The sequence below is a fragment of the Camelus bactrianus genome, chromosome 2 (assembly GCF_048773025.1).
Source record: "Camelus bactrianus isolate YW-2024 breed Bactrian camel chromosome 2, ASM4877302v1, whole genome shotgun sequence".
NCBI classification, from domain to species: Eukaryota; Metazoa; Chordata; class Mammalia; order Artiodactyla; family Camelidae; genus Camelus; species Camelus bactrianus.
This window is the reverse complement of record NC_133540.1, coordinates 22,258,040-22,282,373: the sequence shown is the minus strand read 5'-3', so window position 1 is coordinate 22,282,373 and position 24,334 is coordinate 22,258,040. Positions and strand designations below refer to the sequence as shown.

General features: G+C 33.4%; 1 pseudogene; it reads left to right on the top strand.

The window, feature by feature from the left end:
• Nucleotides 1–24,334, top strand: part of LOC123616989 (tubulin beta chain-like) — an 87,331-nt pseudogene that overhangs the window by 28,380 nt on the left and 34,617 nt on the right.

Sequence of the window (24,334 nt, the reverse complement as noted above, 5' to 3'; positions counted from 1 at the left end):
TCAATTTATTTTTCTGGAGTTTTAAAATTATTTGTTTAACTTATTTGATAATAATAGGGATATTGAGACTACCTATCTTAATTTAGTTGTGTTTTCACAGTTTGTGGCTTTCATGTAAGCGCTGACCCATTTTTTCCAAGAAATGGAATAGTCATTTCTTATTATCATTTTTTAAATGGCTACAAGATCTGTAGTTATATCTCCTATTTCATTTCTGATGTAGGTTATTTATGTCTTCACTTTTAAAATTTTTGTCATTTTTAAGGCTCATCATTTGTATTGATACTTTTTTCAAGGAATTAGCTGTTTTAGCACTACTTTTTCTCTACTGTTTTCTTAATTTCAATTTCATTGATTTATTTTTTCCTTCTGAATGCTTTTGCCATATTTTGTTCTCTTTTTTTTTTAGTTTCATGAGATGGAAAACTAGATTTTTGATTTGATCAATTTTCTTTTGTCTAATATAAGCACTAATCCTATAAATATTCCTCTCAATGTTGCTTTAGCTGCATACTATTTATTTTAATACTCATTTTTACAGATTTTTAAAATTTGTCTTTAAGACTTCTTTACTCTTGAGTTATTTACAAGTACACTGTTTAATCTCCATGTGCTTAGAGATTTTCCTCTTGTATTTGTTATTTTTTTTTATTTCTACTTTGATTGCATAATAGGTAACTCATTCTATGATAGCAATTCTTTTAAATTTGAGATGTGTTTTATAACCCAGGGTATTGGTATATTTGGTAAATGTTCTGTGGCCACTTGAAACTATGTGCATTCTGCTGATGTTGGGTAGAATCTTTTATATACGTCCATTAGATCCTATTGATTGACTGCATTTTCAGGTATTTTATATCCTTGCTGATTTTCTGCTTAGTATTTCTATTAATTATAATTATAGATTTTTTTGTTTCTCCTTTACATTTTATCCTTTTTTTCTTTATTTATTTTGATGGTCCATTGTTTGATGTATTCAGATTTAAGTTGATTATGTCTTCCTGATGGATTGTTTCTTTTAGCATTATAATAATCCTTTTTGTATCTAATTTTTTTTTCTTTGCTTAGACATCTCCTCTAGTAGATAATAATGTAGTCACTCTTGCATCTTAAATTTTTTATTCACTTTGATTATATCTTTAATTTCAGACACATGTTTTTGTGTCTTTTAAACAGATAAACTTTAAAACATATTAATTTTAATATGGAAAGAAAACTTTGGTAAACAATACTCAGAGCTGCCCATGCTTATCTTAAAAGACATGATGTTGAGTGATCATGGAATATATCTAATAATTGCTTATTGAATCACTAATTAAATTATAACAGAAGAAAAATCTGAAAAAAATGTCCAGCTGCCTGCAATCAGATCTTGAAATACAGGGATGAGGCTCAGTGAGAGGAATTATCAAAAGTAAGGTATGATACCAGTAGACAAGGTGATTAGATACAATACCAAGTGGAACAACAATTCAGGTTTGAAAAGGGGAATAATCCAATTATAAACTGTCAAAACTAGTACACAAAGATGATGCTCAAATAACAGGTACATTTACTTGACACTGTTGATATTTAAGAACCAAATCTGTTGGGATAAATAATCTATATTTTGATACAATCTATCTTACATGATTGATTTCCCCCACAAATAACATAAACAGTGAAACAGTCAAGATTATTACGGCTTCAGTAAAAATAGTACAGTGACTACCCACACACAGGATAATAATATTGATGGTAATGCTAGGGGTAGCCTAATGTGTTGAGCTGAAAACTTATGTGCTGGGTATTCTGATAAGCAATTTATATTCATTGACTTGCTTAATTATCCCCCAAATCACATGAAATTGATGCAACAAGGAAGTAATCAATTTCCTTAGGAGAATTACTTTCTGGACTACATTGAAATATGTAGATAAAAATCCAACTCCCCTAAAGTTTGTGTGAATACTGGGTTTTCTGATTTACTTCCTATTTACTTACTAATCTTTTCATTGATTTAAGGTCTACTGATTATGATTATTATTCTTAAGCAGTATCTAGCTTTTGCATTCACTGACTGCTTTTTCTAAAACCTGATTTCTACCATTTCAGGCAATTAAAATAAAAGAACCATGCAAAATTTTATATGAAATGAGAGGAAAACAATTTACTTTTCTAGTATTTGAACTCTGTACTGCTACACCATGTCTCTTAAGTCAGATCTAGCTTTCCATCTATAGACTAAATTTATTTTTTTGACTATTTTTAATTCATTTACTAAGATTTAGCTGACTTACCTAGAGTAATGACAGTGCCATTTGTAAAACGATTAATCTTTTTTCAGTTTTAGTATGTATAGCATACATGAAAACTTTTATAAACATTAAATTGTATTCAAAATTAAGCATTCTCAAGGTATTATTTCAGCTTTGCTGTGAAACAACTGAGGAAACATTTTTTTCAACATTGTTTTTCATATGATTGGAAACTCTATGTCAATTATAGACCTCAGAAAATACAAAAAAGAGACTCAACAAGAAAATATCTAACCATTACCAAGGTTAACAATCATCTATATGTTTCTGGTTGTATTCGTAAATATGTACAAAAGCATACGTATATACATAAATATATATATACATATATACACTTCTGAAAAATAAAATCATGTTATATAACTTTATTTCATTTAAGGTTTTTATCAAAAATATGTCCCTATACCATTAAATGTCTTTTGCAAAACATAATTTTTAAATCTGAGCAATGGTCTCAAAAAATATATAATAGGTATCATTTAATTATTTCCCTATTGTTGAGATTATAATTGATAAAAATTGATCATTTTAAACAGACTAGGAATAAAGTTTAAAAGAATTCAAGGCGTTGATGTAAGAATGCAGTGGGATGTCTTCTTAGCATACTGCTCAAAAGAATTCATCAGCCTTCTTTAGAATTGTACTTCTGGCTCCACAAGGTTCTATTTGTCACAGGGAAGTGTTTTTCTATCTAGCAAGCAGATATAATAGTGCTAGCAGAGTCCCGGAGGCATCAAATCACACATGATTCTGTCCTCTTCGCCCAGCTGTACTGGAATTATCTTGGTGAGAAAAAAAAAGTACTTATCCTCAGCATGGCTGTCGTAAAACTCGTGGAAAAAAGTAATATAAAAGATTGAGTGGAAAAGACCTGGGAAGTGTAACAAAAACCACCTGGATTAAGGGAACTGGTCCCCACTCCCTGCTGAGCACTTGAGTATCATTGTGCTCTGGGGAGAGTCACTTAACTTCTCTAGACCTCCGACCCCTCATATGAAAATTTATCTGACGTAGTAATTTTTGCTCTCTAAGTTTTAATTTATCCTTAGAGGGAATATATGCTTCAATGGATGTAATATTGTTTCAAAGTGACATATCTGAAACTGGGTGAAAATGATACACATGAATTCCATAGACCTGGCTAAGTTTACCACTGAGGTTTATATAATTAGATTCTGAGTTACTTGAGATAATTTAATGTCCTATGTGGTTGGAGTTCAGACCATTTTTCTAAATGTTGTTTCTCAACAATTATTTTTTTTTAATCCTGCACTAAGCTCAACCCATTTTTGTAAAGTATACAATAAATACTCATATTCACTTATTTTTATGTAAACTTTATGATTACTTTTTTATCTCCCAAATAGTTCATTTTATATTAAACAGACATGTGTTTGAATGAGAAATTAATTTGGAAATAATTTATACTATTATGCTAATGAGTCCCAGAAGAGTGGAAAAAAAAAAAAAACATTCTGGCAAAAAATAATCTCTTGTAATTCTACATTTTCAGAAGCTGTGTAACCCAAAAAGAGGCTCTTTCTGACAACACGTGTTGGAAAAATAAATACATGGTACTAGACCAGCTTTTTGTGTTTGAGCAGAGAAATGAGAGAGCCCTAACAGATATTAAAACATACCCTTCAGGGGGGAGGGTGTAGCTCAGTGGTAGAATGTATGCTTAGCATGCACAAGGTCATGGGTTCATTCCCCAGCACCTCCATTAAAAATAAAATAAAATACATAAACCTAATTATGTATTAACAATTTTTTGTTAATACAAACTCAATTTTTTTAAATAAAAAAAAATTAATTAATAAAAAAATACCCCTACAGCATTAGGCAAGTGTGGCAATTGTCCCTTGAATAAAAACTGAGATCAAAGCAACAAAAAGGAGAATCTACAAACCACAAGTCTGACATCAATAGAAGAAAAACTTAAATATTCAAAAGAGAAACTGGGGCAAGTGTTAGAGACTTGGATCTAAAACAGTTGCACCCTTTCTTCTCGATTTCACCAAAATGAGTTCAATATGAATCAAAGTGAAAGAATATTTATAAAATGGAAATTATACCCCATAATCATCAGAAAGAATTTTGATGTATTTTTGTTACTGTTACGAGGCCATAAGATCGCTCCTTAGCAAAACACCAAAAATAAAAAGACACAAAGAGTGTAAGTGGTAGGTTTGACAGCAAAAAGCTACTATCATCAAAATGCAAGAAGGGAAATTGAAGGTAAAATAAGAAAAACTAACTAAAGCAATCAAGTGCATCACAGCCAGTCCCATAGGTGAAAGATCAGTTTAACATCTTAAACAAATAAGGAGATTTTATAAATCAACATGAAAAGTTTATGCATGATAAAAGAAAAATGGCATAGAAATGGCAGAGATTAATTCAAAAAGAAAGCGTGTAAAAGGCAAATAAGCAAATGTGAAATATTTGACCACACTGGTAAGCAAACAAAAGCAAATCAAAGAAACATATGAGATGTAATTTCTACCTGCAGCATTTCTGTTACAAATGATGTGGAGCACTGTCATAAGTTGCAGTGCAGAAGCATCAACTTTATTTGGTCCCATTTAACATCACAAGCCTTCAAAGTTCACGGCCTTTGTTCTGGCAAATTCACTTCCGCCATTTATCTGCAGCTTAAATGGGCAAGTGTGTAAAGGTGTGAGTATAAAAATGCATCGGAGTGGTTTATACTAGTGAAAAGTTGGAACGACTTAAATGCTTTTCAGTAGGAGACTGGTCAAATTAAGCTTAGTATATTTAAGAGGAAAGGTACATTGATCAAAATGCTGACAATAAATTTATATACTCATTGACAAGCAGAAACGTACACAGTATATACTAGTAGTATTTTTATTTATTTTTCATTTAATTTAATGGCTGTACTTTTAAAGAGCTTCAACCCAGAGCTTATTTTTTCTCAAATGGCATTGCTATAAAGGCCAATTTTCCAAAAAATCCAATCAGTGATTTTATACAGATACAGTTACAAAAATACAAACAGCTTTTTCTGTCATATCTTCTACAATGTAAGGTAGTTGACAAAGTGTTTCTATAAACAGGTTCAAATTAATGTGATCAAATAAGTGATTATACAGGGCCAATCTGAAAGAAAATATTAAATGTTATAAAAGAAGCAAATCATTTATACAATTTAATAAAGTTTTTAAATAATTTAGACCCATTGTAAGGAAATAAGACAAAAATGAATAGTTTTTAAATGCGGGTCAGTATGTCCTGTGTGCCGTACCCATTTACTAGATGTGCACTTACAGACACAAACTACATACGTTTCAGCCTGTTAATAAGATTTCCTTGGACTTGCATAAACACAAGGTTTTTTGGTGCTGCTGGAATTAAGTATCTCTTAGATGATGCTCAATGTGTATATTTCACAGTGAACAGAATGTTGTAAGTGAGTTAAGTAACCGTACACCCATTTGCATGCTTTCTGACATTTCATTGAATTCTGTATGCTGGCGTAAAGTTTATGTATTTGAAGAGAGTATTTCTGGAGTAGAATTGACAATCTTTGCCGCTAGGCAAAAAGAACCAAAAAAAAAAAAAAAAGGGTTGAGTGGGAGTTATTCATTCTTGCATTGTTTCACAGTTGTTTTTTTTTTTAATATTGATACCTGAAGATGTGTTCACTGAAAGTGTTGGTTTGCATGTATGTCTCAGAATTAGAGAAGATGTGACCTGGCTTTATGTATCTGGTAATTAACAGTAAAATATTTTAAATATGTGTTATCCCCCCAACTAACCTTGGCTGTCAGGTACAAAAGGGAGGAACAGAAGATCGAGGGTCCCTGAGGTCTGTCTGTTTCAAAACGGAAGACATCAGATGAGGAAAAAGCCCAGAGACAACTACATTTATAGGAGGCTTAACTTTATTATTATCATTTTTTTTTAAAAAGCTATCAAATGTTTATTATTTAAATCTAAATCTCATTTAAGATATTTGAAATCATCAAAGGGGCTCCAACTAATACATCCGTGATCTTTCAATATCGTCCTTGTCGGTAAAATGGACCCAAAATGCAGTGGGGCTGAGAGAGGTGATTAGACAGTTTTACTTGCCCCTTGACTGGCTTCCAAGGAGGGGAAGACAGTGCCAGGTTGATGAAAAGCAGGACATTTCTCTTATCCCGCAGCTGGCTCCTTGGTTCCAAGGACACAGTCCTACAACGGGACTATTTGTGTCCCACAGCTGTTGCATCAATCCCAAGGACATACCCCAGTATCTCTTTCTTTCTTCTCTTTACGTGTGTGCTTCCCCCAGCTCCCCGAAGGGGCAGCAACTTCCAGAACCAGAGAGCAGCATCAAAACTGAAAAACTGATGTTGCTACAGTCTGTAGACCTTATTCAGAATTCATCAGTTTTTAGAGGCACTGACTGGGTGTGTGTGTGTGTGTGTGTGTGTGTGGTTCTATGCAATCTTATTACTCAAGATTCATGGGTTACCACCGAAACCAAAACGCAAACTGTTCAGACTCCTTTTCTGTGCCCTTTTGTAGCAGAAGGCTTTATTTTAAAGATATAATCATTTACCTACACAGCTTGCCTTGTGCATTACATCAGGCATTACCTTCAGCATTTACTCTCCGCTAGAGAACACGCAGTACTTTTCTTAGACATTAACTCTTTTAATCCATAGAAGAACTGCATGAAGTGGATACTATTATTATCGACATTTCACAGATGAGGATATTGATACAGGAATTGTCAGAATACGTGAAATCCTAATTCTTTAACTTTTGAAGGCAATGTTGTCTCTCCAAAAAGTCACTATTTATTTATTTGCTATTTATTCATCTTTAAACTTGTCCAGATGTTTTACTAATTTTAAATTAAAAATTTAAATTGTGAGAAAGTTATTTTTTTAATTTGGACCCTTGCCCACAAATCTCAAATCTCATACTATTTTTAAAAATATATTCTTTTAAGCAATTATTTGCAAAACTGTTAATATAAGTGAGCAACATTTATCCATCCTAAAGCCTTTATTTATAATATTTTAAAACTGTAAATCACTTTATGAAACACAGATTTTGGGCTGTGCATTCAAACTTAACCACCTTCCAAGAAGCCAAGATTCATGGGCATGATTATAAATTGGGCAATTAAAATCAAGTTTTAAATTCTCAAGTAAGTTAATTTCAGAAATTATTTTACCTTATAAATATATTATTTTGTACTTTAATGCAGGGGAGTTAAAATTTATAATCAAATTTATCATTGCTATATATTGAAAATAGCTTATTTAAGCCAATATCTATTCTAAAGAAAATATAAAATAAGTTGTTTTTCAAGGGCCAGGCTGTAAGTTTGAGCCTTAAATATTGTGTATACTATATCTGCATATGTACAACTGACGTGCTGTGCTATATATTTAGGTTTAAATACTTCATAGGAATTTTGAAATTAGATATATGTGCTATATACGTTACACGTGGAGTAAGGTTTTGGCTTTTTGTTTTTTGGGGGATGCTATAGGACAGAAAATTTGGAGAGTTGGGTTATGATATATAATATTCTTTGCTGTAAAATAGTGCTGTTTTATTTGAACCTCTGATTATTTACTTATCTATCTTATTTCAAACAAATATAAGGTCTTGTGATAGATCTGGTCTGCTTGAAAAAATGCTTTCAGTGTTAGCTTGTGCTTGTCAGGGTAGCAGGGAACGTTAATTTAACAATGCATCCCACGTGCTTCCTTCTTTTACATGTGCATGAAAATCAGAGACAGTGAAAGTATAGTCTTAAAACATAACAAGAAGGCATAAGACTAAAGACAGCTAAATGGTGGTCAAAGGAAATGTAAAATAGATTCTGAATTTGATTATGTACTTGGGGGATATACGAAGCTTCTCGCACTGTTTTAGTGCACAATCAGGCACTTGAGAAAAAAATATGCTAAGTCCTCTGAAAACCCAGAGCTCCTTACCCGTTAATAAGGAGCAGGAATATGACCCCATGACTCTTTCCTTCATCTGTAAGAGAGACCCTGATGAGACTGCAGTACTCACAATCTGTGCACCCAAAACATAGCTTCTATTTTCGCCAGGTTCCCTCATTTGCGTTTGGACAACTCACACTCTGTAATGCGCATTTCAGTGCTCCCCACTGCCTCAGACCGTCCCTCCTCACTACCCTCCAGGGGGAAACCAGCTTCCAGCAAGCCTTCCTTGGAGTCATCCACATCCAGCAGTCTCTTCTGATACCAGTTACCTTGTGCTGAAAGGGGTGTTTGAGATAGGCAGTCCCCACTGTGTCTCTCCCTCCGTAATTACTGGTCACATCCTAGAGCAAGGAAATGGCCTCTCCTCCCCTTTCTGATTTTCTGATGTGTTTTTACCTAGTTGTTCCTATCCCACCCCAATCCCACATCTTCCCCTATGGAATCTCTTTGCTTTTCTATTGACTATTTGTCAACTTTTTTGTGTTCAAATTTTAATTTGACTCCCAGTTGTTAAACAGTCTGAAAATCATCAATTTTTTAACATGGTTTGAGTCTTAGTACCTGATCCATATCTATTAAATTGACATGTAACTGTGTATTCTCAAATTTGAGGATGCATTTTTCTGTTTTTGACTTTTGGGAAATTAAATTTGCTTAATTTGTGTGTGTTTTTTTTTAAACTTTTCATTTGCCTTTTGATTGATTTGATCAGTCACTACAGAGAAAGGTGTATTCATAGCTCCCATTCTGAAAGCTAATTTGTTATTCCACCCCCCCGTGTCCTTTTCTTTGTTATGTTATCTATTTGAAACACAAATATTAGCTGATAAAACAATTGATTGTCGTGTAAAGTTTTATAACACTAGTAAGTTTCACTCTCTCTTCTTGTCTATGTTTAATAAAGCTATTTGTGCTCTTTTTTGGTTGTTTTCCCACTTTTTCTTTCTTGTCTTTAGTGAGTGCTTATTAAAGTACATAATACTCTTTCTCTCTCTTGTTTATTTAATTGCCATGATTTTTAAAATAAGACATTTTAGAACATTTCTATATAATTTCTTTTGTGCTTTCTGGTTACATGCTTTATCTAAAATATCCGTTATTCTCTCTCTCTCTTAGTTTTCATCATTAATATATATATAGGATTTCTTCAACAATATAGTCAAGTTAATCACTATTTCTTTCTTCTACCTGAATAACAGATGAACCTTAAAATCAATTTAATGAGATTACTCTGTGGTCATTTAACACTATTGTCTTCAGTATTTTAATTCCAAGTTTAAAATTTTTATATAGTCATTTTTATTATGTTTCATTTTGCCTACATTCAGTTTTCTTCTTCCAGAAGAGCATTCTTTAGAAATTATTTCAGTGAAACTCTATCGGTGAAGAATTCTTTAACTTTTGTTAATCCAAGCATGCCTTGGTCAGCCATTTACCAAGTTCAAAATTCAGGTCTGGCAGATTTGCTCAGAACTTTGAAGAACATTTTCAACTCTAACTCATTTTTTCCTCTTTCAAAGTCTTCTACTCTGTGTAACTGCAATTATTTGTATGCTTCCCTGAAAATTTTATTTTGAATTTTTTCTTTATTTTGGATGTTCGGCAGTTTAATTTCAATGCGTTTAGGTGCTTTATCATGTTTGGGATTTGTGACGCTTCCTGAATCTGGTGATATACGTTATTTTTTTCTCTTGAATATTTCCTTCCTTATCCATTGTTTTGTTCTGGTTTTTTTGTTTTTTTGTTTGTTTGTTTGTTTTTTTGGGTTTTTTTAATCTTTCCTCTGAATTTTCTACTTCTTTCATTTCATATTACTTTGGTTTTAAGCTCGCTTACATTTTCCCCAACTCCTTTATTTCTCTGTGTTCTATTCTGAAAGAGTTTACAGATCTATCTCCTAATGTATTAATTATTGCCTGTTATACCTAAACAGATGATTAACCCTTTTATTCTTTGAATTTCAATTATTAATATAATATTTAGAAATTGTATTTCTTTTTAAAGTATACCACTTAATGGTGTATTATTTTATCATGTTTTAAGTTTCCCCCAATATTTATACATTTACATTTTTCATCTATAGCTAATAGTTTTATATTCTGGAGTCTCACAACGTTCTAATTCAGCTATTTTTGTTTGTTTGTTTGTTTCCCTTGATTATCTTTGGTTTGGAGGGGGAGGTAATTAGGTTTGTTTATTTATTTATATATTCCTAACAGAGGTACTGGGGATTGAACCCAGTACCTCCTGCATGCTAAGCACACACTCTACCCCTGAGCTATACCATCCGCTCCTCCCCTGATTATCTTTTGTGGTGGTTTGTTTTATTGTTCATTTTGTAATTTAGAATTGTGTCCTTGTATTTTGTTGCTTTAATCTATGGAAATCCTTTGAGATTCAGTTTGAAGAGTATATTTTGGCAGCCAGACGTTTGCTTGCAGGCAATCTGATCTAGTGATTAAGTGGTAGGTTACTACATTTTGATGCTAATATTCTAGCCTTTTGTTGGAGTGATCACACAGATGCTATAACATGGAAACCCAAGACCATTTGGAGATGGGTCTGAGATTGTGACTTCTTAGAGGAGATTTGTTTTTTCCCCTTACTACGATCTCAGGTCAAAAGAGAAGCTGCTTTGATTTCACATCTCTTTTCCTGTGGGTGGTTCCAAAGCATTGCCTTCCATACCTGCATGGCCAATCCATGGCCAGCAAAATCCCCAAGAGGCAGCTAAGGGGTGGTCAGGTACTCAGCTCTGTAACTTTCAGCACCATCTTTAGTTTTGGCCCCTGGGAATTTCACCTCTTTATATATTCTCCTACCATTTAAAGCAATACGTGCTAAATGTTTTTGATTTTTTTTAAAAAAGATGTGTGTATATCCCTAGCTGATACCTGAATTTATCTTAAAGAACCCACTTCCTTTTAATCCCACACCAGTAGGAATTTTTACTCATTCTTATGTTTCCTAACATAGAGCCAGGAGGAGAATTCTCATCCTGCTTCTCAACCACTGATTGATGTTACAACCTCCAAGCAAAGTCCTCTCCTTGGAACTCTTCTGACCTCGTCATCATTGACAACATCATTGTCATCAACTGAGTGCCTGATATTAATCTGGGGAGAATTCTAAGCACTTCACACATACTGATTCACTTAATCACTATTTACTAATAATCGCTATTATATAATCTCATGCACTGTGCCCAGGAAATAATCATGGTTACTGTGCCCATTTTGTAAATGCAGACTCTGAAGAATAGAGTGAGTAAATGGCGTGGTCACGTAATTAAATGATGAAGTCAAATGTGAATCTAGAAAAACTGGTTTCAGAGCTTACATTCTGTCTTTTACTCCCCCAGGTTCTATGTTTTTTGATTTCCAAGATTAAGTTGATATTTATCTACGTGGTTCATTGGCTTCCTCTTAAAACCAATTACTGTCGTAATTACATAAATTTCAAAATATATGGTACAGCACATCAAAAACACCAGGCTTGATTGATTTTTTTTTCAATATCAGTAATTTTCACTTTCATTCCACTTCAACTGTATACTCCAAAGTTTCCACTCTGGATCTTATTTTTAATTTTTTTAATTTTTTTTTAACAGTTTTCCCCTCTGGAATCTTTTAAGATATTTTGGTATAGTTTCAGCTCTTTCAATATCTTATTTCCAACAAAACTGTTTTTCTGAGGAAGGTTTATACAGGGAAAAGTTTCATGATCTCTCTGTGCCTCCATTTCCTCACTTGTAAAGTAATTCTCTTTCTCCAAGTATTATGTAACTTCAGTAAGACAGTATGTGTAAGGATGTATCATAAATCCAGAGAATGGTTCTGATTAAAATTCTAAAGTGTAGTCCTCATTAAATGGTAACTTCTCTCCTAGCTCTTCAGATATCTTTTTTTAACAGTCATTTGTATTTTTTAAAATGAAATTTAGCTACTCAATATTTGTTATTTTATTTTATTTATTCATTTTTATTGAAATATAGTTGGTGCACAATATTATGTTAGTTTCAGGTGTACAACATAGAGATTTGACATTTAAATACATTACAAAATGATCATCATAATAAATCTAGTAACCATCTGTTCCAGTACAAAGTTATTATAATATTATCGACCATATTCTTTATGCTGTGTAATACATCTCCATGACTTATTTATCTGCATCTTAATCTTTTCTTTATTCACTGACCAATTCTGTTTTCTTATTAGATTGCTACTCCCTGTAATTATTTTGTTTATATAATTTACTTGCTTATTGTCTTACATTGCTGGTAGAAAATCATCAGTGTTACAGAATTAGAAAGCCATTGTTCGTTAACAATCATATCAAATGGTTAGTGAACAGAAAGTGATTCTTTTTTAAAGAGTCTTTTTGCATCCTCGGATGGTAGATGTTTTCTATAGGTGTTTCACTCAAGTTTTAAGGAATCGTCTGATGGGTCCAGCTTGACATGGCACTTTTACAATCTTCCCCATGGGAAACAATGGCTAGTAGCTGTAGCTGTGTTCTGTGCGGTCCATCTGATTTTTTGGGAGCAGATTATTGACTTTAACGCCATTCCTTGTATTTGGAAAAATGCCAAATGATAAAGCAATTGTAGATTAATAAAGGAAATAACCTTTGTTTGATTTTTTTTGTATAGTATCATAGAAGACAATCAAGGATTTTATAGCAAACATTTTACAATTTGACAAGTGTGACACATTTGCTAGCATGAAAATTATTCTTTTCTTGTAATCAAATCAAAAAACTTGTGGGAAATGTATCTTAATATTTAAACATAATTTAAATTCTTTATATTTGTAACCCAGGATGACTTATTTTTTTATGTGTCAAGGGATTTTTTTTTTAAGTGAAGTACAGTTAATTTGCAAAGTTGTGTTAGTTTCTGCTCTACAGCATAGCGATTCAGTCATACAAACATATATATATCCTGTTTAGATTCTTTTCCACTATAGGTTATTACACACTATTCAATACAGTTCCCTGTGTTATACAGTAGGATCATGGTATTTATCTATTCTATAGCTGTTTGTATCTGCTAATCCTGTATTTATAATTTATCCCTTCCCTCCCTCTTCCTTCTGGTAACAAGAAGTTTGTTTTCTATGTCTTTGAGTCTGTTTCTGTTTTGTAAATAAATTCATTTGTAACATTTTTTAGATTCCACATGTAAGTGATATCCTATGATATTTGTCTTTCTCTGTCTGACTTACTTCACTTAGTATGATCATCTTTAGGTCCATCCATGTTGCTGCATAACCTAGATGTATTTGTAAAACTTAATCCCTGACATTAATTAAATACAATTAAGAAAAAAATCAAATCATGCTTTCTTACTTGATTTTATGTAGCATACCACAGACCTATTTAAACATATCAACATAGATAATCTAAAAGTTTATATTAAAATTGAAAAGTACTAATTGGATTTGATGCCTATTAATTTATGTACAGTGGGAATGACAGTAGCATGTTGATAAATACAATCTAGAATAAAAGAATTTAATGCCTGAATGATTTACTCATCATTGAATTTTACTCTAATAGTATAAAAGATATTAGCCATTTTTAAGCAGAAAAGAAATAGGGTTTAATGAGCTGATGGAAAATTTGAACAAAATGGAAAAAAAAAAAACTTATTCACCAATTACCAGCATAACCATTTCATCTACACGTCCTCTTACTGCAGTTTAACTGCCTATTGAGTGTGTCAGGTCATCTCTGGACTCCAGTCCCTTAATTCAAATGTACCTAAAACTACTCTGGAGTTGTTAGAAACATCACCAGTTTATCTACCTACCCATTTATTTATCTATTTGTGCCTATGGGGAGACTTGGTCCTTTACTTTCTAGGTGGTTTTATTTTTTGATGTGAAATAAAAAGACTATCTGAGCAGCATGGTCCATTCCTCCCTGAGGAAGAAGATGAACCTATTAGAATTTTGTCTACTGGATTTTCAAAAATGTCACCTGTTGTTTGCCATTCTTACAGTGTTGTGTACATACTTAAAAAAAAAAAAAACACCTTGACAATTTATATATGTATATTTATATTACATACTTATATTTATATATATACACACACATCTTTAATGGAATATATATGTGTATAAATAAACCACTCTGCTGTACACCAGCAACTAATGTAATATTGTAAATCAACTATACTTCAATTAAAAAAAACTATTAGGTTTAAATATGTTTAAAACTCAAAAATTTTTTACAAAGGTAGCCATTGGTTTGAAAGCAAATGATTTCCAGGAAAATAGAAAAAAATTACTCAATGAAAAATGTATACATATATATACAAAACAATATTTCGAGGAGAAGAATTGGTCTGAGTTTTATATCACTATTACCAGTTTCTTCAGTTTACTACATATACTTGCAAGAAAATTAAGTGCATTTTCATACATTATAGGACCCATTATTTCTCACTTGTTTCTTTCTTAAAATTCCTTTTAAGGCCTGATTCTTGAATATGAGACAGGATACTGAAACAGATTTTATTCATATTCATGACTTCGTTTCCCAACTATACATAAATGTCTCTCAACTTTGTACCTTGACCCCAGGGTTCTCTTTTGAGTTCCACACTTACATAACCAATGGATTCCTCCACCTTATCTCCAGCATATTTCAACAGGACCTTACATTGACCATAGTCAAAGCTGTGCTTATGACAAAAGGATGTTGAGGCTGTTTCTCATCTCAGTGAAAGTATCCTCAGCCAAGTGTCGTTCAAGTCAGAAACCGTATAACCTTGATGATGGTCTGCTTACAGAAGGAGTAGTCTCTCATCAGGTCCACTCTATTTAATTTACTAAATCTCTCTCAGATAATTAACGTCTTTCCATTCATGATACCGCTACACTAGTCCAATGTTCCATCAAGGCAAACCTCCTCCTAAAGCAGATCATCTTCTAATTAATTCCCTCATACCTACATCTCTCGTTTAAAATGATCACCCCAGCCCGGCCCCAGAGATCACATCCAAAAGGCAAATCTGAACTTGCCAGTGCTCTTCTGTTAGCTCCTCCAAGATTTCTCATGGCTCGTAGAACAAAGTCAAACCTTAACATTGTTTCAAAATCCTGTGTTATTTAGCCCATTTGAGTTTATTTTCCATGTGTTCTCTTGGTTTCAATTACAACAACCTTTTAGCGTATTCTCAAAAATGCTGTGACCAGTGACACTTCAAGTCCCTGTAAAACTGAACCGTCTTCTACAGAGATGATACTTTTGCCCTTTTTTTTTTTTTTTTTTTTTGATTAGTTTCTGCTTGACCTTCAGTTCACTGCTCAATGTTACTTCCTTAAAGGAGACTTTATTAAGACTAGGGCTAAATTAGATCCCTTGGTTATACGGCCACATAACTCCCTATGCTTTTCTTTCATAGCACTTATTATAGTTTACAATTTACAATTTAGCATTACTTAATTACTTTCCATTTACCACACATGACTCCAAGTTTTTTATCGTGGTTCAGTGGTTTCATCCACCACTGAATTTTTGGCCATAATAAATTGCTTGGAAATCTCCAAATAAATATGGGCTGATAAATATTTTGCCTGAAAAATAATTTTGAGCTTTTACTGGTGTGGTACCTGTTCACAGCTACCTGTATACCATGATGTCTACAACAGTGACTGAGGTTCTGAAACTGGGTGTGTGGGCCCCCAATAACCTAGAGAATTATCATTACAAGATTACTCGCCTGTGATTATACCAGGTCAGAATATAATCAATTTTTTTTTCTCTTTTCTTTCACATTGCCTCTTCCTAAAACCACTGCTTTATCCACTGCTTTATGTCAGTACAGGATCCTCATATGTCCCTGTAAAAGTTATTGTTCTACAATTTGACCTGTTTCTTCCATTTAATTTTCAAAATGGAAATATTTTATTTAAAAAGAAGAGGAAAAAAGAAGCTGAGGGGTTGAGGAGGAATAAAAAAAAGGCAGGTTCCAAATTGTGCATGCCTTTACTTGATTAATATTCTGGTGCCATGTCCTCCTAAATAATCAGATCCCAAACTGATTTTCTACATGAACTTAACAGTGAAGGTCATAGGAAATGTCCTCCACGTTCTACTCCTATCTCACAGTAGTAAAAAGAGGGCAGTGCATTGTGATGCAGATTTGCTGCAATGTTCCGCCTAGTTCCCTAGCAGACAGTTTCCCATGAATATCATTATCCTGCCCATAAAAAGAAGTGCAGGTAATAATGGGCAACACACTAGCCACAATAAGATGAAAAGCCCTCCCAGCTACCAAACTCAAACACCTGACATTTGAATGTTTGGGAACGGCCAATCGGTGCAGAGAAGCAAGACAATGGGATATTAAGTTACAGTTTAAGGCTTTAGGAAGAAAGTTTAGCATTACCACTGAGGGAGATTGAACTAAGCTTGGTATTTGGCAAAGGTTATGTATTTGAGAGCTACAGTAAAATATGAAACGCTATGGAAATGAGTATACGATTCAGAAGCAGTATCAAGAACAAGTCTTACAGGTCTTTCTTTAAAAAAAAGTAACATACAGTAAATGAGGCAGTTTCATATTTTTATGTTCTTTGAAAATAAAATCTTGAAGTGAAAATGTATGTACTTTATAGCATTCAATACATATTGTACTAAGGCATTATTTTAACAGTAAATTAGTATTCTCAGAAGAAAGGTAGATGCTCATTTAATTTATAACTGAATTGTTTTTAATAAAATTTATTTGCATAACCTAATGTGAACTATATATTAAACTATAAGGACTATTAGCAAATAACTGTTGTCATCAAAAGAAAAATAAAATTCAGACCTCAAATCTAGGAATTCAGAATGAATAATAAAACTACAAGAGTCAGACTTATGCTAAATTTTCACGTGATTTTAAAAGAAAATATGCCAAGATAAGCATTCTATATCTAATATTTTGTCATGTGAACATTTAAGTCATGAATACAAAATAAGAATGTTAATTTTGAAGTAAATGTTCTTTATTAGTTAAGAGATCAATGATCATTTGTTATTTATTTTAAACTTTGACTGTATTGCTGTCTAAAGTGATCACGAATTATTCTCACATTTAAAAACCTCATAATTATTTTAGACAACAAAAGGACAGCTATAAACTCTGGACAGAGTATGGAATAAAACTATCTGATGGGGGCTCTGATGAGTGAATACATACAGGGAGAATTTGGAGGAGTTCAGCCTGAAAGGAAGTGGCACACATGAATGCATTTCCTGTTTTAGGGCTGGAGTGGCTGATGGACCAAAAGGAAGTACAGCTGTATTTCTAGAAGGAAGAACCAAAGAAAAGGAGCCTGGAGAATCAGGGTCACCAGGCAGGAATCAGCAAACCCTGGGAATGAAAGAACCAGAGAAAGAAAGTCCAAACTCTACATGTGAGTTTGCTAAGATTGTGTGCATGCACAGGAGAAGCCAAAAGCCAACCGATTGGAGATCTGAGCTCCCACTTACCAAAGGTACAGCAGACTTTTGGTCCAACCTAGATTTTGCTAAACAAAAACATCAACTCCTATCAAAACAATGTAAAACAATTCAGAATGTCCATGGTACATGGCTTTCAGTGTCTAGGACACAGTCACAAGTTATATGGCACATAAAAAGTAAAGTAAATGTGTTACCGAGTCCAAACTCATTCTGTTCGCCACACTAGTAAATCGGGAGGTGAGGTGCTGGGACAAGGAATAACGACTTTATTCAGAAAGCCAGCAGACCAAAAAAGATGGGGGACTAATATCCTAGAGAACCATCTCACCAAGTCAGAATTCAGGCCCCTTTTATACTGAAAAAGGAGAGGGGGTATGTTTGGTTGTTGCAAACTCTTAGTGTCAGATTCCTTCATTCTTGCAGCTGTCTAATAGGTCAGGTCACAGTGTCCCTGTAAACCTCCAACAAGACAAATGTTATTTTCTATTCTGCAACCTTTTATCTCTATATGAATGGGAAATTGTTATCCCTTTAAAGGTCAGAGCCTTGAGAATGGGCACTTCTGTCTATTTCAGGCTCCAGGCAACATCCTTTTACAAAAGGTGCGGAACCAGCATGACTGAGCCCAGGAAACAGAGCCCAGGGTTAGAGCTAACGGAACAGGTCTCATATGGAGTCAGATGTATTCTTCCCTACTACACATGGCATAATTCTGTCAAGAAAGTGAAGAGCAACAGACACCAAGTGACCCAGAGGTGGGTTTTATCAGACAAAGGCTTCAAAGCAGTTCTTAATATTTGTAATTGAGGAAAATGACTTAAATTTAGAAAATTCACCAAAGAAATAGAAAATATTTTTAAATGGAAAATTTAGAATGGGAAAAATGTAATCTCTGAAATGAAATATTGAGAGGCAGGGATTCATGGCAGAAAGGAGATGCCAGAGGAAAGGTTTAGGAAGTTGGAAGATAGATTAATTATAATATCATTCAATCTGAAGAAGAGAGAAACAATTAATGAAAAAAATGGTCAGAGCCCCTGAGATATGTGGCATATTATTTCCCATTTTATTCACTCATTGTTCTACATACAGGTAATTGAAATGCCAAAAGAAGAAAGGTGAGCGAATTGAACAAATAAAATGTTCGTACAAATAATAGCTGAATATCCCCCAAATGAGAGAAAAACAGATTTATAGATTCAAGAGGCCCATCAAAACAGGATAAATAAAAACACACACCCCCCCAAGTACCTCAAAGTTAATAGAAATGCTTGAAAAGCCAATATTAATAGAAATGCTTGAAATAAATTGGAAAAATACACATTAAATATAGGGGAACAATTATTATAATGACCTCTGACTTCTGTGCAGAAACCATGCAGGACAAAGAGACTGGAAAAACATTTTTAAGACTAAAATTAAAAAAAAAAAAACTAAGGTGAAGTAGATTTAAATAAAGAAAATCTAGGAGAAGATGTTGATATCAAATCCCCATTAAAAGAGAGAAATGTTAAATAAACATAATTTAATTAATTATTCCAGAGGAAAATTCTAATCTTTAAGAATGAGTAATGAATATAATAAATGGTAAACATCTGGATGAATATAAATATAAACTATATATATATATAAAATATACACGTGACAAATACTTGTATATAAAACAAATATTTATACATGGAACTATGGCAAAGTAAAGCACACTTTTGAAAAACATGTAAAGATCAAGTCCAAATTTGATAAGGAATCATAAACTTACAAAGCAAATTTAAATGAAAGAATAAATTTGGAAAAAAAGTACCCAATTTCTACATGTACATTTAAAGTAATCAAGACTCCATGTTCACATACTTTTTCTTAGCATTTGTAGGCCACGCATTTGGTCTCTTCACATTTACAATGGCAGAGTTCTGCCACTGTAGCATGAAAGCTGAGTAAATAATTATGTAAACAATTCAGATTCCTGTGTTCTAATAAAACTTTATTTATAAAAAATAGCAGCAGGCCCAATTTGTTTGTGGGTCATTGTTTGGTGACTCTGATCAAGGCTGTGGAATTGTCAAAAGGCTAAACCTATAGACTGATAGAACCAAATAGAAGCCAGAGTATACCCATTTATTTGGTCAACAAAAATGCTAAATCAATTCATTGGTGAACATTTGGTAGTAATTTCTTAATATAGTTACAATTTGCATTTCCCATGTAATGATGTTGGACATCATTTGTTTTTAAGAAATGTTTTTAAACATTTTTTATTGAGTAATAGTCATTTTGCAATGTTGTGTCAAATTCCAGTGTAGAGCACAATTTTTCAGTTATACATGAACATACATATATTCGTCACATTTTTTTTTTCGCTGTGAGTACCACAAGATCTTGTATGTATTTCCCTGTGCTATACAGTATAATCTTGTTTATCTATTCTACATATGCTATCAGTTCTTAAGAAATTTAATGAAGTCTTTGTTAAAATCTACTTTAAGTGAAAATTTTAAAACTGGCAGTGAAAATTTGATGCAGATGTGGAGAAACAGGAACTCATATATTGTCAATGAGAATATAAATTACACATGATTTTAAGAAATGATTTGGCAGTTTCTTAAAATGTTAAACACCTACCATATTACCCAACAATTTTATCCCAAGTTATTTACACAAAGGAAATGAAAAGATAAGTCTAAACAAAGACATATAACTGAATGTTCATAAAAGATTGATTCATAGCAGTTCAGTTTGAAAAGGTCCTGTTTGTATGGATTGATGTGATGGATAAACCAACTATGGCATCTCCATCCAATAGAATAATACTTAGCAATGAAAAGTAACAAACCTCTGAAACAAGCAAGAACATGGATGAATGTCAAAATCATTACACTGACTGAAAGAAATCATATATGTGACTTCTTTCAGTATATATATATAATTTTATTATATATTAATTACATATAATTATTATGTATAATTATATATTATTATAATTATATATAATTAATATATATATATATATAAATTTAGATAATAAAATCTAATTTATGGTGGCCAAAAAACAATCAGTGGTTGCTTATGATTGGAGATGAAGAGAAAAGTGAACTTTAATAAAGAATCTTAAAAGGGATCTTTTAGGGGAGATGGGCATGTCTTCTATTTTGATTCCGGTGACGATTTTATAGCAGTATATAATTTTAAAAACTCATCACGTTTTTTATGTTAAATGTGCACAGTTTACCACACTCAATTTATATCTGAATAAAATTCCTATCAATGACAATTGCATAATAAATATGTTCTTCCCACATAAACCTCATTTAGAAAAATGTTTGTAATGTAACTATGCAAAAAAGAGAACTATTTTTGTAGTTAATTCTGTTCTAGTATTTGAAAGAACTTCTGTGAAGTAGCAGTCCAACAACTTACAGTGAGTTGAAATGCATCATGCTAAAACTCTGAGAAAGGGCTTGTGTATTGATTTCACTGGTGATAAGGAGAGTCCACTTTTGTAACAATCAGAGTCCCGTCAGTAACAGAAATCACACAGGAATTTGAAGAAGGAACATTTAATACAAAGATTATTTGATGATTAACAGGACTGGAGTACTGTTAACTAGCAACATGATTGCCTACTAGGATAGAAAGGCAAAGAGACAAGATAAAGAGAATTCTAGGGAATATAGAAATAGCAGTTACAGGGCTAGGGAACAACAAGGTCTGACGGTAAGAATGTCCTTACGTCACCACCGTAGATGGCAGATAATAACAGTAGAGTGATGTGCAAAATGTGGATAAACAAAGCACGGTCCGATCTGAGCTTACACAGAATTTTAACTTGGTGGATTAATTGCTGGTTTTAATTCTTTATTTATTTTTTGTCACACACAGAACAGAGAGACATTTGACAATAGTGTCTGATTTACAAAGTTACGCACAAGCACCTTGCTTTCTAGCTGATTCCATTCTCATAGGCAGCCTTATGTTTCCAGTTTTTGTTTTTTTTAGTATTACTTTCCTTAGAGAAAAAAAAGACATATTTGGTTACACATTATTTTATATACTACAGTAGACAGTGGCTTGCTTTCCTGTACTTACAGAATCAAAATTGTCCCCAAAAGATCATCTAATGTGATCTCACATTTTTATAATCTGATTCTATTAAATTTTTGATGCACACCACTTGTCCTTACTCTGTAAAGTCAAGGCTCTTAAATGGGTTCTCTACTTCCATTACTCTCTTTTATCTTAAACCTAGCCTCTCATATTCCAATTTATGTATGTTATTAGGCATTATTGTTTCATGTTCATTGGGATCAATACTAGGCTGGTTAAGGTAAAGCATTGGCTCAGGCAGATCATTAACAAAATTACACTATATATCATTAGCATTGCTCTTACATTTAAAACATAAAAAAGTACATTCATTCAATAATCTTTTATGTAGAGTCAATTTTCCCGTAGGTGTGATCTTAATAATGACTAACATTTTTCATCTTTCGTTTATAAATTACACTCGTGGAACATCACCTACTATATTCAGTTGAGTTCTCTAAGGTAAGTGTTATTCTAAAGACAATGGCAAAGTAATCTGAAATCATTATGGTTCTATATTTCTATTTTTTCTAATAATTTATCTTTTGGCCTACTCTTAAATTTAGTTATATTTTAGTAACTTACCTTTATGAAGCAAACACAGAACCAACAGAAATTGCAAAACGGACAGAATTTAAAATAAACAATCATATTCTTTCACTTCTCATTCCCTCCATTGGCTTATGTACTACATGCATGCTTCTTTTTATTGTGTTAAACTTTATTCTGCTTCACAGACTATTTTTTTTCCCAAATTGAATGTTCATGGCATCGAGCATTTTTCCAACAGCATTTGCTCATTGTCTCTGTGTCCCATTGTGGTTAAGTCTCAGAATATTTCAACCTTTTTGTCGATATCTTATTTGTGATGGTCATCTGTGTTCAGTGATCACACCTTCAATGTGGTGCCCTTGCTCAAGTGTTCCCACTAGTGGTGGAGCCTTACAATGCACCCTCTCAGTCCACCAGCTCTTAGAAACCACAGATGAGACCTATTGCACTGATAACAATGCCTTCTATAACATCTGCCCCAAAACCCTAAAGCCAACCACATCACCTGCACTTCCTGGGACAACTTGGTGCTGATCTGTGTGAGCACAATGTGAACATGGTGCCCTTCCCTTGCCTGCATTTCTTCATGCCTGGTTTCACCCCACTGATCAGTAGGGGTAGCCAGTAGTACCAGGCCCTTAAGGTGCTCGAGCTCATCCTGCAGATGTTTCACTCCAAGAGCATGATGTCTGCCTGTGATCCCCATCACAACCACTAACTGATGTTGGCTGCCCTGTTCAGTGGCTGGCCACATATCCATGCAGGAGGAAGATGTGTATAGGTGTTTAACTCTGAAACAAGAACAGCTGTTTTGTCAACTAGATCCCCAACTGTGTGAAAGCAGTGATCCGTGACATCCCACCCCAGCTGTGAAGAAAGTCCACCACCTTCATCGGCAATAACAGCCTGGCCATCCAGAAGAATACATTCAGTACTCTCTGAGAAGTTCACAGTCATGTCCAGCACAAGGCATTCCTACATGGTGCACCAGTGAGGGCTGGATGAAATGGAGTTCACCTAGGCTGAGAGCAACACGAATGCCCCAGTGTTCGAGTCCTAGCAGCACCAGGACGCCATGACTAAGGAGGAGGGCAAGCTGTCTTATTTTAAGAAATTGCCACAGCCACCCCAGCCTTCAGCAACACCACCATCTGTCAGCAGCCATCAGCATCAAGGCAAGGCATTCCACCAGCAAAAACATTATGACTTACTGAAAGCTCAGATGATGGTTAGCATTTTTAGCGAAGTATTTTTTCAATTAAGATATATACATTGCTTTTTTAGACAATGCTACTGCACTAAGACTATAGTGTGGGGTAAACTTTTAAATGCACTGGGAATTCCCAGAATTTGTGTGACTCCCTTTATTTTGGTATTCGCTTTATTGCCGTTGTCTGGAATCAAGCTTGCAACGTCTCCAAGGTATGCCTGTATTTCTTTAAATTATGTGGTACTATTATAAGTGCAACTAATATAAATAAATCAAACAAAATAAAGTCATAGTAAGCATGTATTTCATCAGATAAAGTTGCTCCTTAGCATACTAGAGAATAACCCAGTGTAATCTAGACAATGTCCACATTGAATATCAATCAATATGGAAAATAGATTAATAGTTGTGAAAATGACAAAGCCTTTTGAGTTGAAATTTTTTTGAGTTTCTACTAACTTATTCTTCCTGTTCCAGTACACACTAGCAAAACTGATCACTTAATTATTTAATGAATCTCTGCAAATATATACAGTACAAAGACATGAGGCATGTTTTACTGAAAAAAAAAGTACCAACTTCAGAAATATTTACTCAAACATCCATCTATTTAATAGCTTACCTGACCATGGATTTAATCTCTTCCTGTACACTGGTCACTGTGCTAACCACTGGAGATTTTTCAAAGGGATAGAATAATTTAAAGATTGGGTGGCTTCAAGTCCAGTTCCCCTAATGAAACAAGTGGT